The sequence below is a fragment of the Rhinopithecus bieti genome, unplaced genomic scaffold (genome assembly GCF_001698545.2).
Source record: "Rhinopithecus bieti isolate Rb0 unplaced genomic scaffold, ASM169854v2 scaffold_11966, whole genome shotgun sequence".
Lineage (NCBI taxonomy): Eukaryota > Metazoa > Chordata > Mammalia > Primates > Cercopithecidae > Rhinopithecus > Rhinopithecus bieti.
The window spans coordinates 1,966,405-1,982,542 of NW_016807254.1; the positions used below are offsets into that span (position 1 = coordinate 1,966,405).

General features: G+C 40.6%; 1 protein-coding gene and 1 long non-coding RNA gene across 2 annotated transcripts in view; one reads left to right on the top strand and one right to left on the bottom strand.

Moving 5' to 3' along the window:
* Positions 1-5,493: 5,493 nt before the first annotated feature.
* On the bottom strand, positions 5,494-6,696 carry LOC108535044 (uncharacterized). The gene is made up of 2 exons (XR_001887121.1): positions 6,573-6,696; positions 5,494-5,762 (listed from the first exon to the last, which is right to left on the bottom strand). It is a non-coding gene; the product is annotated as an uncharacterized LOC108535044 (long non-coding RNA).
* Positions 6,697-6,861: 165 nt separating this feature from the next.
* Positions 6,862-16,138, top strand: part of CAPSL (calcyphosine like) — a 36,979-nt gene continuing 27,702 nt past the window's right edge. Inside the window, exon 1 of the mRNA XM_017880708.1 lies at positions 6,862-6,956. The gene's annotated coding sequence lies outside the window, so the exon portion shown is untranslated. The remainder of the gene's footprint in view (positions 6,957-16,138) is intronic.

Here is a 16,138-nt window from a genome sequence, read left to right on the forward strand (position 1 = left end):
ATTTTCAGGCTCTTAAAGACGGAGGAAAGGTGCCCCTGGACGTGCCACAGCAAATTGGGGTTGTTTTCGTCCATAGGAATCCCGGATAAGTGACTGGGGCTGGTGAGAGGACCCCTGGACAATTGGGTATTTGGAAACCCTTTTATCTTTCATTCAAACTACTGGAAAGGTTTTGAAGGATAAGTGGGGCAGTTAGTTTTGCATTTTGTGCCCCTATTTTTATTTCTTTTACTTTTATCCCCAAAGGAATAGAAGATAAAAGAAAATATATCATGGGAAAGGAGGGCCCTCCCCAAGACCCTTCTTAAGCCCACCCTGAAAGGATGGTGGGCTCTCTCTTAGATCAATTTAAGATGGTGGAGAATCTGGGATTCCTGGAGCTGGATGAAACCAAGGAGTTCATTTAATTCGGCCTTTCCCTTTTATTTTCCTAAGGGGAATACCAAGGATTAAGGAAATCGAGGCACCGTTTTCAACAGTGCACCCAGCCTTCCTAATGGCCCTTGAGGTGTTGACTCCTGATTCCTTACTCCGAGTCGGGCGCGGTGCTCACGCCTGTAATTCCAGCACTTTGGGAGGCCGAGGTGACTGCATCTCCTGTCAGAAGTTGGAGACCAAACTGACCAATATGGTGAAGCCCTGTCTCTACTAAAAATACAAAAATTAACCGGACGTGGTGGTGCATGCCTGTAGTCCCAGCCATTCGGGAGGCTGAGGCAGGAGAATCGATTGAACTCGGGAGGTGGAGGATGCAGTGAGCCGAGATGGTACCACTGCACTCCAGCCTAGGTGACAAAGCGACACTCCATCTCAAAACAACAACAAAAACAGTTATAGAAAGCTGTGACTCCGTGTTAATCCTTTTTTGAGTGTTTGTTTTTCCTGATCTTTAGGAGAAATTAAAAGCGGATCTCATCAATTACACTGTTTCCCTGACTCAGACTTCAAGAGGGAGTTGATGTGGTTTGTGAGCTGCTAAAATCCTGGGCTTTGTTCCAGAATACATTCTGGCTCATCAAGACCCACCATGAATGGATGCATATGTGGTCACCCCTTGTCTCTGCTTCTTACATGCATAAAATGTGAGTAAGAGCAGGCAGTCTGAGAGGTAGGAGATTTTCACTTTATGTATTCCTTATTACCTCAGACCACACAAGTGTGGATGTTAAAAATAGTCACTCCCACAGATACATACTATTTCTCTAGCACCACAGCCTCCACTTCGAATCCAGTCGCTATGGGACTTCAGCTCCCAAATAATACTTGCTTCTAATTTTTGGCCATTGCCATACCTTCTTTCCTGATCTGGCTTTCTCTGCTGCCAAGACTCTTAGATTCAAGAAAACGCCCATATTGAAGCATGGTTTAGGAGAAGACATATGTAGAATTAAATGATTCAGACTTAGAGCTGTTGGAATTTTAACTTACTCTGAGGCTTGAGAGGAATGTGAGTTACATAACATGCAGTCAAGTAGCATGCAGCTGCAATTTATGCTTCTCTGATTATAGATTAACCTCCTTCCTTATTCTTCTCTGGTAGATAATTAGGAAGACCAAGAGGTGCCAGAGACAAGACTCCCTCAGGTCCTAGCCCTTTTTAAGGAGTAACAAAGTAATCTTCCTGGGGATGCAGCAATCTGTAACCAATCAAGTCGCTGTAATGTGTGCACTGATTTTGTATGGCAAATGTTGTAATACTGCTAAAACTTCTCTGTTCTTATCTTTTAAGTGAAATCTTAACTTCTCCATTTCAGAACACTGACCCCATTTGTTTGGAGTCAGTGTTTTCTGGTTGGTCATCCTCAAGCTTTGCACTTGAATAAACTCTATACCTAATCATGTTTTCTAAATGTCATTATGTAAGGTCGATACATTAGTATGATGGAACTTGTACCTCTCCTGAGAATCAAACTTTTCTTTCCTTAGTATCCCAAGATTGTTCTAGAATGGGCGACATCCTAGTCTCTCTTGCAACTGGATCCATGGGATTCCAGTTGCAAGAGAGACTAGGATGTCGCCCATTCTAGAACAATCCCACAGTTTTCCTGAATGTCTTAATTTGACTTTGCACAAAATTCAGGCCCCAAATAAGAAATATCCTGCCAAATATTGAAAGCAATGGCAAAACTGCAATTACTTTTCCACCAACCTAATACATTTCAATCTCAAGAATTTTGGCTGTAAGTGTTGACTACATATTTCTCCCTCCAATGGAAGTTTCTTGGACTCACCCTTTAGCTCCTATATTTCTATCTCCTACAGTAACATAAAATTCTGAAGTGAAGGATCCCAGAAATAGCTCTAATTGGTTGTCCATCAATAATTCTTCAACTCACATTCACAGCTCTGTGCCATATTTTCCACCAATGCAGTTATTTCTTTTGGACACAGTACTTCCATAAAATCTCTGGTTAGAATGCAACATGTATCTTGGAATAAGAAATGCCTAAGGTCTGAGCACAGAGAAGAAGCTCATCACACTGACATGGAGACCACGAGTCACAGAAGAAATCTTTGGTGGAAGATTGCCACAGATCAGGGATTTGGGCAGTTGGAATATAGGTGTCTGGGCTGGGGCTTACCCAAAGTGAAATGGAAGAACTAGTGAAGCTTGTCTTCATGTGTTCACTATTCCACTTCTTGTTTCCTAGACTTTTTTCTCCTGGCTTTCCCCCATACCTCCACAAACCCCTATCATGTGAGCTGCACCTGGCAAAATCATAGAGGTGGAATTGCCTGAGGCCTTGAGGGCCCAATCCTAGCCCAGTGTGTCCAGGAGGTGGCACATGGAGTCAAAAGAGATTATTCTCTAGCTCTAAAATGTAATGTCTACCTGCCTTGCTGAGTTTTTATCTTACTTGGAGCCTGTTACTTTTGTTGGGAGAGGGAGCGTGGAAGGGTGCTCTTTCACACTTTTGGAATGGGACTGTCTTACGCCTGTATCACCATTATATCTTAGAAGGTGTCATCTTATTTTGATTTTACAGGCTCACAGATGAGACTCTGGATTTTGGACCACTGAGTTGATACTGAAACCAGTTAAGACTTTGGAATTAGAGGGTTGGAATGGATGTATTTGTATGTGATAAGGACATGAGTTTTTGGAGGGCAGTGACAGAATGTTCCTGATATTCCAGTCTTGAGGCACAATATATTCAAATAAACTGATTGCAGATATTAATCACATCTAAAAAATAACATCAGAGCAACACACAGATTAGAGTTTGATTTAATAACTAGGTACAATGGCATATGTCAAGTTGACATTTAAAAAACACAGTTTAATACAACTCTTCTATAGCATACTGGGAATATACTAACTCCTCCCCAGAGTGGAGGTCCTTGGGTGATGTTCACTCTTATCCCTGATATTCTGTAACATAAATACTGTGAAGTAATATATTAGATTTTAAGGTGATAGAGTGAGAAGAATACAATAGTATTCTACACACTCACAAATTCATAACAAAATAAAAGGTAAATACTCATAACATTTACAATCCTTTTTCAACTGATCTTACGGTGATAGCTAGCATTTGTATATCATATGCCCTTTGCCCTCAGCAAGTACTGCAATTGATTTTTTCCTGACTGGGAAGGGGTTCCAAATATTCATTTTTGAAGAGTTGGGGTTATTAGTTTTCCTTCCTGAATTGGGTTATTGTAGATTTTTTTGTTGACTTTAATAAAAAGGCATGGGCATACTTAGTGATGTGCTAACAGAGTTCCTATATCCCAGGCTTACTCTTCCTTTTAATGGCCTATAACAGCAAACCAAAGAAATGATTGCAGTTGTGACAAGTGCTACAAAGAAAATGAAAACATAGTATTTGCTTCTTCTTTTTTTTTTTCAACTTTTATTTTACGTTCGGGGGTATATGTGCAGGTTTGTTACACAGGTAAATGTGTGCCATGGTGGTTTGCTGCACAGATCCTCCCATCACCCAGATATTGAGCCCAGCATCTATTAGTTATTCTTCCTGATCCCCTCCCTCCTCTCCCCACATCCTCTGACAGGCCCCAGTGTGTGTTGCTCCCCTCCGTGTGTTCATGTGATCTCATTATTTAGCTCCTAGTTATAAGAGAACATGCAGTATTTGGTTTTCTGTTCCTGCATTAGTTTGCTGAGGATGGCTCCCAGCTCCATCCATGTCCCTGCAAAGGACATGATTTTGTTCCTTTTCAGACTTCCTCTTTACATCAGTGTGTAGTAGCAACCCAATTTCCCTTGGTAATCAGGTCTTGCATGATAAATCCAGTCCAACATTTCAATCTCCCCACACCTTTACATACCTTCCTCTTCAGTGTCCCAAGGAAATTCTGGTATTTCAGCTTCATTTAGTACAGGCCACCCTTTGTTTCATTTTTAACTCAACCAGACAAACAGAGCTGTATATAACCCATCGAGCTGCAACTCTTTATTGAGAATTTGTGCTTCGTGGGCCTGTATCAATAAATTCATCTCGAGTGAACTTTATGTTCCTTCAACCATTATTTCACACGATTAACTTACATTCTCACATGTATTCACCAGATTTCTGTCTGTATAAATTGAAAAAATACACTACTTTTGGTATGTAATATGTCTGTCATTGGTTCACAATTTTAATTTCTCTTTCAAGCCTGTTGGGACTAGAGTCTAGATAGAGTTCTACAAGTCAAGAGGTTTGGTGGAAGTAGATTCTGAGGATAATCAGCAGTGTCTTCCAATTAAAATACCTCAGAAGTGCTAGTACACTTTCCTTTGAAAAATCAGGATGAACCTTCTCAGACATGAATAGCAGGGTTGCTCCTACTGGCAAAGAAGATGCAGGAGAATTTAGAGGTTAAGTATCCTCAGCTTCATCAGGATCTACCCTACATGTTTCATTCCAATTTTCAGAATCTCATTCCTTCCCAATCAATTCCCTCAGTTTAGCAGAAGATACTTTGCCTGGTTGGGAATTCAATTTGCACTGTAATTCTGCCACTCTCAGGATGAGACTCTAGATCTGATTTTCTGAAACCTCAGGCTGATGACAATGGGAGATAAATGCATTCCTCTGGGAAGACATAGAAGGTTTTAGATCATTTATGTGGAACTTGAACTTGGAATTTCAAGCCCTGAGTTCATCCTTTTTCTTTACTTCATCTACCACAGTTAGGAGCAGTCATCCTCATTACATTTATTAGTTTGACTAAAATATTTTAAGATATCACAATTACCCAGAGATTTGTCTTTTATGAATATTTGATTAGGAATCCAGTAGTAATATTTTACAAATCTTTTTACCACATTGCACCATAGACTATCGTTGTCTTCTTTACCACTGGAAAGAATACTTATGCCTTAAAATATAATCAATCATGTCAGAAACCCAATACCACAAACCCGGATCTAGTTTTTTGAGCTGGATCTGGTAGATACTATCTCTACACATGGTAAAACCCTTGGAATTACACCAGTTGCTAGGAGTAGAAACAAGCAAAAGCGTTGCTTAAGTACTCCAGAGATTTTGTTCTTTTTACTTTATTTGACAGCCTGGAGGCAGACTATTGAGGGCTTTCACGGTGGCTCCATCATACTGTCCGTTGTCCCCATTTTCCTGTTTCTTTTTTATCTTTTCTTAAACTATCGCACCAAACTTGCTCTCTGGTAGGTGGCTTTCAAGAAAAACTTCATATTTAAATGTTCGTACCCTCATATTTGCTTTTGCATTCGCAGATGGAATTAAGTTTCTTCTTAAAAGTTTAAAATGCATGATATCTTGTGGGTTAAACCACTGAAAAGAAAACATTAGGTATCTGAGGTCGCCCTGGAAGAACCATAGTTCTAATTGCTTTATTCTGGGACAATTCTTCAGACAATTCAGATAAAAGGATGAAATAGCTACTATGCATACTCCCTGCAGATACAGGAAAGGACCCAGACCCTTGTCAAATCCGTGAAAGAACTTGCCTGGTAGTCTGTAGAGCTGGGTGCCTGGCATCTACTCAGTTCTGTGAGTTCTCATACTGCAAGGATGCTGCACACAGACAGGATTATGTTATATACAGAGATGTGTGTGTGTGTGTGTGTGTGTGTGTGTGACAGACAGACAGAGAGAGAGAGAGAGAGAGAGAGAGAGAGAGAGAGAGAGAAAGAGAGAGGTATAAGGTCTGAATCACCAGTAATTATACCTGCCTGCTCCTGAGAGCAGGATATGCAGGAGTGGGAATGGCAAGGGTAGGGTGGATGTCATAGACACACAATGAAAGAGAGCATAATGTAGATATTTTCCTCTAAGCCACAAGATTTCTTCTTATCTGGCATAGTAACTGCTAGGGAACATGTGAAAAACAGAAGTAAAAAGAGACAAAAAGAGAAAAGAAGAGAAGAAACCAAGGATGAAAACAGCAGAAATGTCATCCTCTGCAAATGCAGAGAAGGAGGGAGAACCTTGAATCACCTATAATTACTCCTGCCTGCTCCCAAGAGTTGTGGTTTTAAGTTTCACCTAGTAATGAGGCATCCTAGCAGTAAGGTTTCTGGGGACAACAGAAGGACAGGAAGGTGCTACCTAAAAGAAAGAAGACCATGTGCTGAATACTACCTTACGAAACATGGGAGACAAGTTTTGATACTGTTCTAGAAACCAAACCATTGCCAGCAAAACTTCCTGCTTGCTTCTCTCCCAGTGCAAATGGCTTGAGCTTTCACAGTCACTGAGATTTCCTAGGCAACAGGAGTGTAAACTTGAGAAAAGGCAGAACCAGAGTAGAGATTGACAGTGAGCTGAGCCAATCAGGCTGTGAGTCTGCAGCAGTGATCCCAGGCCATCCAATTAATACTAAGAGAGTAGACCTGGGCCTCTGGGGAAGACAGGTAAGAGGGAGGAGGCTAAGGTGGCTTGGGAGGAACCAGTTTTCCTAGATGCAGGAGAGAGCGTCCATAGTTTCAGTTCGAAGCAACTGGTGGCAAAAGGTTAGCATTTAAGGTAAATCAATGTTTTTTTTTTATCTATTCTATGATTTGATGTTTGTTGGTTTGTTTTCTTGGTGTGTCTTAGCCAAGAAAAGAAGACAGTAGATGTTACTCTCTAAAAAGAAAACCTAAAAGTCTTTGAGAGTTCTTGGACTAGAGAAGCCATCACTAAGCTATCAGTTAAAAGAGGAAAGAGCTTGGTACTGGGAAAGATTTTTGTAATCTTTGCAAAAAAAATGCTTAGATAAACATGTACAAAAATCAATTGCATTCAGTAAAGGGGAAGGAAGTAAACATTATTGAGCAGTCATTAAGTACTAGGTATTTGAGCGTGAAGGGTTTGGGTGAATTGCTCTAACGATCCTGATGACCACTGATAAAACTGAGTTTCAGGGAGGTTCAGCATTTCCAAGACACAGAACAATAAAACATTTCAACTTTCATTCAGGCCTTGCTTTGTCTGATACTTAAACTTATGCTATTTTTGCTATACACTGATAACTGAGAATCAGAATAAAAATTAGAATGCTTATTAAAGTGTACTTACATGGCTTGTTCAAAATTATATCAAATATTTGATTTGATTCATCAGAGACTTGAGTGGGTCCTTCTTTACGTTCTCAGTGAAGAACAACACCAATGACCCAGGCAGCCATCTCTATTGCCTTCAGTCTGAGGAGTATTTAAGCCATATTAAGTAGATGAAATTCTTTCCTTTTTTTTTTTTTTTGACTTATTTTTTCCTCAAACCCTACAATCACAAAAATCTATTTTGTTATTGAAAGTTTTAAATATTGAGAATTGAATTTCAGGCATACATTTGTATTTATATTTTGATAGCAATTACCCAATAGTAATGGCAATGATAAATTCTCATAGCAATATAATAGCATCCTGCTAAGCCCTGATGATATGATGATAGGAAACACAAAGGATACAGCCCTTGCTCATAAGGACCTTATAGTCTGTCTAGCAAGGCAAGTAATTCTGAAAACAAATTACATTGTCATGCAGTGTGAATGCTATTTGGACTTCACCACATGATTATGGAAGGATGGGTGGGACTTCTCTGGGCCAACAGGAAAAAGAAGGTGTACCTGAAAGTGTGACAACATGTACAAAGGCACAGAGATATGGAATGCTATGGTGTGTTTGGGGAAAGTGAGTGAGTAGAGATGCAGGATAGATTTTGAATGGATGGAGAATTACTAGAAATGGCTAGAGACACAGGAAGGGTCAATGCATGAATTCAATGCTAAGAACTTTCATTTTACCTGTATACAATGGGGAACCATCAAAAGGTCTTAAACTAGATCGTGAAGTTCATGCTGTCATTTTCTAAAGATTGCTCAGTCTTCTGAAAGAGAAAGCAGAGAGGGCAAAGCTAGGGGCAGGAAACCAGCTAGGAGACATTTGCAATGGTGGAAATAAAAGGTTACCATGTCCTGGGCTGAGTCAGTATCCATGGCAATGGAGATGAGGGAATGGAAATGCAGGATGTGTCAAGGTAGTGAAACTCTATAGGACTTAGCTGCCAATTGGATGTAAAGGGAGAGGAAGAGTCTAGGATGATAGTCAGTTAGTGATCTGGGTAAATGGTATTGCTGTTTCCTAAAGCAAGGAGTAAGGAAGATAGGTAATGAATTTGGCTCTGGAACATTAAACTGAAAGTGTCTGTAGGTCATCCAAGTGCACATGTTTTGTGAGAAATCTGGCTCCACAGAGTGTCTACATTGGAATAAAGGTTTGATAGTTATCATTGTATCAGGGGATGTGACTGAGATTGCCATAGGATAGTGGAATAGTGAGAAGAGAATAAATAACTGAAGCCTGAGAAACAGCACTTAAGAAGCAGGCGAAGACAAGGAAGAAACAAAAACAGGACAGATCCAAGAGGGAGGAGGAGAGACAGGAAATTAGATTTATAGCCATTGAGAGAAACGGTGTTAAAAAGGAAGAATGACCAATAGTCAACTCTTGGGAGACGTGAACTAAGGGCTAATGACTGTTGAAGTTGGCAAACAGTTTAGCAATGACTTATTGGAGAGTATATTTGTTGGAATGACAGAGTGAAGACCATACTGAAATAGACCGAAGTATGAATGGGGCATGAGAAAGTGGAAAATTTGGACATTCTTTCAAATAGTTTGACTTTGAGGGGTGACAGCTAGAGGGAGTCCAGGACTGAGGGACCACAGTGGATTCATGAACTAAAGGAAGGAGCTGGTGGAGAGGAGGAAAAGGGCATAACTGATGGCTGAGAGTCTTAGAGGGTTAGGCCTCTGTGTTGCAGGTAGAGAAGGCATCCTTAGATGGGAGGAAGTTCAGAACTCTCTTGAGGGAGGGAGGATGAAGTCAGGATGCCCTAATAGCTCTATATTTTTATAGATTTGGAGGAGGGTGATGTGAATTTGTTCATAACTTGTGGCTCCATTTTTTTCTGGGTCTTTCAAGGCAAGGTCTGGAGTGGCAAAGATTTGGATTAGCCTCTGAGGAGACTGGAATAAGAACCTGACCAACATCATATAAAAGTAGAGTTGTGTGTTGCAGAAGGCCTAGCTGTGGTTAAGGAATAAATGCAGTGACACCTGTGCCTGCTGGCATGTGGGTTTATTCAGCTGCACTTCAGTCTGCCTTTAAGTACATGGAGCATGGGCAAATTGAACCAAGTTAGCTATTATTTTGAGAGGGTGGGAGATTGACAAATGAGAGTCAAGAAGGAAGGCACTGGTACCGGATGGTCAGAAAGATGTGCAGAGTGTGTAAAATGGATAAGAAAGGAAGTGAATCCAGAAGGGAGAATGAGGTAGGTAATGTCTGGGGTGAAAATGTAGGGCCAAAAGACTGGAGGTCCCATAGCAAGTTGGAATAATGGAACTGAACAGTGCAGAGAAAGTCAATCTTGAATTTTGAACTTTCAGTCTGGGCACAGTGGCTCACATCTGTAATCTCAGCATTTTGGAAGGCCAAGTTGGGAGGATTGCTTGAGCTTAGGAATTCAAGACCAGCCTGGGCAACATAGCAAGATCCTGTCTCTACTAAAAAGAAGAAAAAATTAGTTGGGTATTGTGGTGCGCACCTGTAGTCCTAGCTACTTGGGAGGCTTTGGTGGGAGGATCACTTGTGCCCAGGAGATTGAGGCTGCAGTGAGCTACAATGGCACCACCGTGCTCCAGCCTGGGCTACAGAGTGAGATCCTGTCTCAAAAAAAAAAAAAAAAAAAAAAAGAATTTTGGACTTTCAGAGGAGACCAGATTTGGTTGGGAGAGAATGCTGAGACAACAAACAGATAGAGTTGAGTTGGTAGAAAACAAGGAGCTCCAGGAACTTCATAGTTGCCTGTTGGATGGATTGCCTAGATGAGCTCTGGGTTTTCCCAGATTGATGACACCATTTGAAATGGAGAGGACATCTCTGAGGCAACATTCAGAGTCTCAGTGATTTATAAACTGACAGAACAGAAGAGGAATATAGGAAGTCTGTCCAGCTAGGCTGTGCTTCAAAGAAGGATGTGGGTATAGGTCATGACGTGGAGGTGACAGGCTGCATCTTAAAATCTGTGAGGTTCCTTAATACTTAGAATTTGGGGTAAGAAGTGCTTTCATCTGAGAAGACTGCAAGAGGGATAGGGTTCCTTAGGCAAAATCAGATACCATCCAGGATAAAGACATTGTACCAATCAGTGTCTTGGCAGGAAACTGATGGCACATTCAAAAGTAGTAACAGAAAAGAGTTTAATGAAGGAAAATTCACAGAAGTGTGGGTAGGGCTAAGCAATATAGAGAAAGCATAATGAGACACCCAGCAATGCCACAGACAGAAGGGGCAAGAAAGGTGTTATCCATAGCCCTAAAGGGGCAAAAGGAGAAGTGGTTTTCATATCTCAATCAAAGCATTTCTGTAGGGAGGGCTGCCTTTGGTGAAGGATATGGTCACTGAAAAACTGTGGCTTGGCAGAGTGGAAGCTGGGGAAATAAATACTCCAACCTCTATCTCCTCCTCTCCTCTGATCTTCTGCTGATGCCTCCAAATGGTGGAACACGGTTGGAAGCCAGTGAGCAGGGAATTGTGGTTAACACAGTTTATGGAGGTCAACCTCTTGTAGCACAGATGTGGGTGGGGAATGGATCAGGAGAAGCACACGGGCAAACAATATTCATCTCATCAGTGACGACTGCTGTTCAGAGGTTGATCAAGATGAGGAGGCTTATAATTGAATAAGGAATAGAGGAAAATCTGGGTGTCTCTGGCTGGAAGGTGCGCTTGGTGCCAAGAGGGCCAACCTCTGCTCGTAACTTGTGGAGGTGGTGGTGAGGTGCTCAAGAGCAAGGAGTGGGAGTGGAATAACACTTTTGGCTTCAACTGTTGCTTTAATCTCTTGGAGAATGAAATAAGAATTTTCCTCATAAAATGTTGCTCTTTATTCTGATATCAGACAGCTTTGTATAAAGAAAACATATCAAGGTTCAAAAGAGCAGTTTTCTGTATTTCAGAAGTCAACAGATTGATATTTGGGAGAAGATGGCATTACAAGACACTGAAATGTAGAAATGGCCACATATTGGCTTCTCACAGGGTTCCTGATGCCCATGAACATTTGTTCAATGCATGATATTCTTTGGAGCAGATTGTCTCCCACATTTTTAGCCATAATTCCATTGCCACTCAACATCTTGCTTTTCCTGCAGTCTGAGAATAATTTTAAAATTCTTGTATATTTTCTTGTAAACTGAAGTCAAATAGAATTAAAATTTCCCAAACTAAAAAGTATAGTTTGAGACAGCAGGACAGTCTTTGGTTGAGAGGTGGATGACAGCTCTTCTTACTTTCTTTGGAAGCTCTGCTTAGTGTGTGTCCCCTCTACAGTTACCCCTGTAGCCTAGACAGGAGTTCTTCACGCCTAGGGAGGAGCAGGCAAACACTCTTCAGTAACAAACAGCATCAGTCCTTCTTACTTAGTGTACTTTGGACTCAATATTGCTAATAAGCCTGACCCGGTTTATAAATGAGTGCCCTGTGAGAAATGCAAATCAAAACCACAATGAAATACCATCTCACACCAGTTAGAATGGCAATCATTAAAAAGTCAGGAAACAACAGGTGCTGGAGAGGATGTGGAGAAATAGGAACACTTTTACACTGTTGGTGAGACTGTAAACTAGTTCAGCCATTGTGGAGGATGGTGTGGCGATTCCTCAAGGATCTAAAACTAGAAATACCATTTGACCCTTGACCAGGCCATCCATTATGGGTATATACGCAAAAGGATTATAAATCATTGCTGCTATTAAAGACATATTGGCATACGTATGTTTACTGCAGCCACTATTCACAATTAGCAAATGACTTGGAACCAACCCAGATGTCATCCAATGATGGACTGGATTAAGAAAATGTGGCATATATACACCATGGAATACTATGCAGCCATAAAAGGATGAGCTCATGTCCTTTGTTAGGGACATGGATGTAGCTGGAAACCATTGTTCTCAGCAAACTATCGCAAGGACAGAAAACCAAACACTGCATGTTCTCACTCATAGGTGGGAATTAAACAATGAGAACACTTGGACATAGGGTGCGGAACATCACACACCAGGGCCTTTTATGGGGTGGGGGTAGGGGGTAGGGATAGCATTAAGAAATATACCTAATGTAAATGACAAGGTAACCGGTGCAGCACACCAATATGGCACATGCATACATATGTAACAAACCTGCACATTGTGCATATGTACCTTAGAACTTAAAGTATCATTTAAAAAAATGAGTGTCCTGTGGTGACTATAGGGGTTTCCTGTTTAAAAAAATGAACATTTTCTGAGATAAACCAGGTCAGGGGCCAAATTTGGCCCATGGGGTGTGGTCTGATGTCCCGGGCCTATATTATTTTAGATTATGTTTGCCTGCGCTGACAGTATCCTTCCTAACTGCCCTTGGAAAAGTGAGTCTTATTTGCTTTGGGTGAATGGAGGTGAAAAGGGAGAAGTCATCAATGTGTTGACATCTGCCCTTAGGGCTTTCCTTAGTTTTCTGCACCAGAGTGACCCGGTTGCTCCATGTTTAGAAAGCTTCATGCTCCACATGGTTTTGTGAAATAAATTATCCACAGATAATTTACAAAAGGCTGCTGGGGGACTGGCAGATGCAAAAGGTCCTGCTCAGAATCTTGGTTTTGCTACCGATGTATGAACTGAGACAACCTCCAAATCTCTCTGTAGCTCAATTTCCTTATTTTGTGAAAAGTGGATATAGCTATGTCTGTAACCTATACGAATTGTTATCAAGACTTACTTTATACCAGACAAATTTTCTGTTCTAAACAAACTGTAAAAAACTTGCAAGACACAGGCCACCCTTTTAGCAGAGAACATGGGACAGAGTAAGTATGCAGAAAATGTTTGCTATTACTATTGTTCTTATCTTTTGCATAGTCCTGGAGGTCAGCCAAGTATTTCTATATAAGGCCAGAGAGTAGGAAATTTAGGCTTCATGGGCCAGAAGGTCTATGATGCAGCTATTCAACTTTTGAGTTGTAATGTGAAAGCCACCACAAACCATATATAAATACAAGCATGTGGCTATTTTCCAAAAAAATGTTATTTACAAAACCAGGTGGAGGGCCAAATTTGGCCCATGGGGTGTGGTCTGATGTAACAGGCCTGGATTATTTTAGGTTATGTTTGCCTGCATTGAGGGCGTCCTTCCTAACTGCCCATGGAAAAGTGAGCCTTACTTACTTTGGGTGAACGGAGGTGAAAGGGGAGAAATCATCAATGTGTTGACGTCTGCCCTTAGGGCTTTCCTTAGCCTTCTGCATCAGAGTGACCTGGTTGCTCCTGCCTCAGCCTCCCAAAGGGCGCCTGACCTGACATTGGATTTTTATCCCTTAACACTTTTTGGTTTTCTAGAAGTATCAGTTACGAACAACTAGGATACAAATAATTGACTAGATTTCTAAGTGGTCATAAAATAAACATTAAAATAGACAAATGACTCCAAAAGAAGCATTCATTCTAAGGGACTGCAAGATAGTTACTAAGTGATTTTGGTGACTAGTGGCTGCAAAAGGGCAAATGTCCACCAGAGCTGTGGCTTTACCTGCATCTAAAAGGGTGATAGAAGATGTACCAGGTGGGCTTTGTCCTTGCAGTGGGTTTGAAATAACTTTCTGAGGTCACGACTTAATAGCAAAAATGGAATATTTGAAAGTTACCTGGTTGATCTTAAGAGCATAACCATTGAAACCAACAGAAGTTTTATTTTTCTTTTGTCTTGGTTTTATGTATTTGTTTATTTATTTCTCTATTTTGCAATTCAGCTAAATCTTTGCTTACCTTCGCATAGTTTAGGTAGCTTCTTACTCTGTTTCTTTAAGATGTTGCATCGAGCAGGTTTACCTAACTCAGAATAGACTGTAAGCTATTTCTTGGTAAAAACCCCAGAGACAAGGCACAGCAAAGGGAAAAGCAACATGGAGAAGACAGCAAGGAGAGAGCTATTAGGAGAGTGCATGCCCCTGACATTCCCAGTGGGTGCTTATTATGACAAGGACCCTGTAACCTTGGGGCCTCTGTATTTTATTAAACCTGGGTTTTTTTTTTTTTTTTTTTACCACATTGTGTCAGTTACATGGGTTCTTGAATATTATGCCAAGCTGTTAATTTTGTTCTCTTTCATAGTCAAAAGTGCTGGAGAGGCTGCTACTTGACAACATTCTGCTGAGAGAAGTGGTTATAATGGAGTGACTTTCTCTCTCCTCATGATTCTCAGGGGTGAATCTCTTCTCACACTGGATTGCTAGTTATTTTACCAAGCTAAAGGTCACTATTTACAGTTAGTCCAAACATAGCAGGAATAAGCTCTTTGCCATCTGTATCAGTTAGGAATAATTTGACTGCAAGTGCCTGAAGACCTGACCGACAGCTGATTAAACAGATAATGCAAAGAGATTATGTTTCTTACAAGATAGGAGTGTGAAGTCAAGAAGTTGTCAACATTGGTTCAGCAGCTCGATGATGTCAGGGCTCTAAATTGGTATGGATATGATTCCGTTGGCCCTTCCCTCATGATTGCGTAGAGGCTGCCACAGTTCCAGACATTACATCCTCACTCAAGGCATGAGGAAGGCAAAAGAGATGAGCGAGATATTCCAGAGCTCTCAGCACTTTCCTTTGGGTCCCTTTGGCCAGAACTGGTTCCTATGCCTATCCAGTAGAAAGTGGAATACAGCAGAGAAAAAGGGGAATAGAATGACTGTCTCAGCCAGGTGGCAGTGTCTTAAAAACTAGCTGTAATTCAAATTTAATCAAGTTAAAACTACTTCTAGGAATGTAAACTTCCAAGGGTTGGAACTTTGGCTGTCTCATCCATTCCTCTTGTACGGCACATAATAGGTGTTTGATAAACATGTGTTAATGCAGAACCAAGACTAGAGTGAGGCAAGTTAGGTGTTTAGGGTGCACTATTTAAGGAGACACTCATTCTCAGGCTTGGGCAAATGTATGGTTGACATTTGCATGATTCTGAGACTGTGTGCTTCTTTAAACATTATGCCTTTTTCTTACTTAGCCCTACCCCCAACCCTGGTCCAGTGAATAAAATGAAATATGAATATGTATGAAGTAAACACTTTATCACAATTATATTTATAAAATATTATTTTAAAAATGTACCATATCACAAACATTAAAATAAGGACTGAATTCACATCTCAGAGATCAATAGAAAGAAGTAAAGACTGTGGTTTAGCATAAATGGGCGCTACACAAACCTGCCTATTGAGAGTGGCTGCAACATGCATTTTAAGCATTTTGAGAAAATGTATTTTGATGCACAGAAAAACTGGTAAGATGCCAGACTTCAGTGACATCTTATTTCCACAATATGCTATGTCACTTAAGTATAGATGAAATGCCGTCATACTTTATGTGGTATGTGGAAGTTGGCAATCCAAACAAAAACCAGATGTTTCATATATTCATACACTTTAGAAAAAATTTTAAAAATAAATTGTGGGAAAATAGTAAATGATATGAAAGGTAATCAGTGCAGAAGTTTTGAGTTTGATTTAAAAATCCTCACGCATCATTTTTTTTTCCTTTTTTATTGTACTTTAAGTTCTAGGCTACATGTGCACAACATGCAGGTTTGTTACATATGTATACATGTGCCATGTTGGTGTGCTGCACCCAT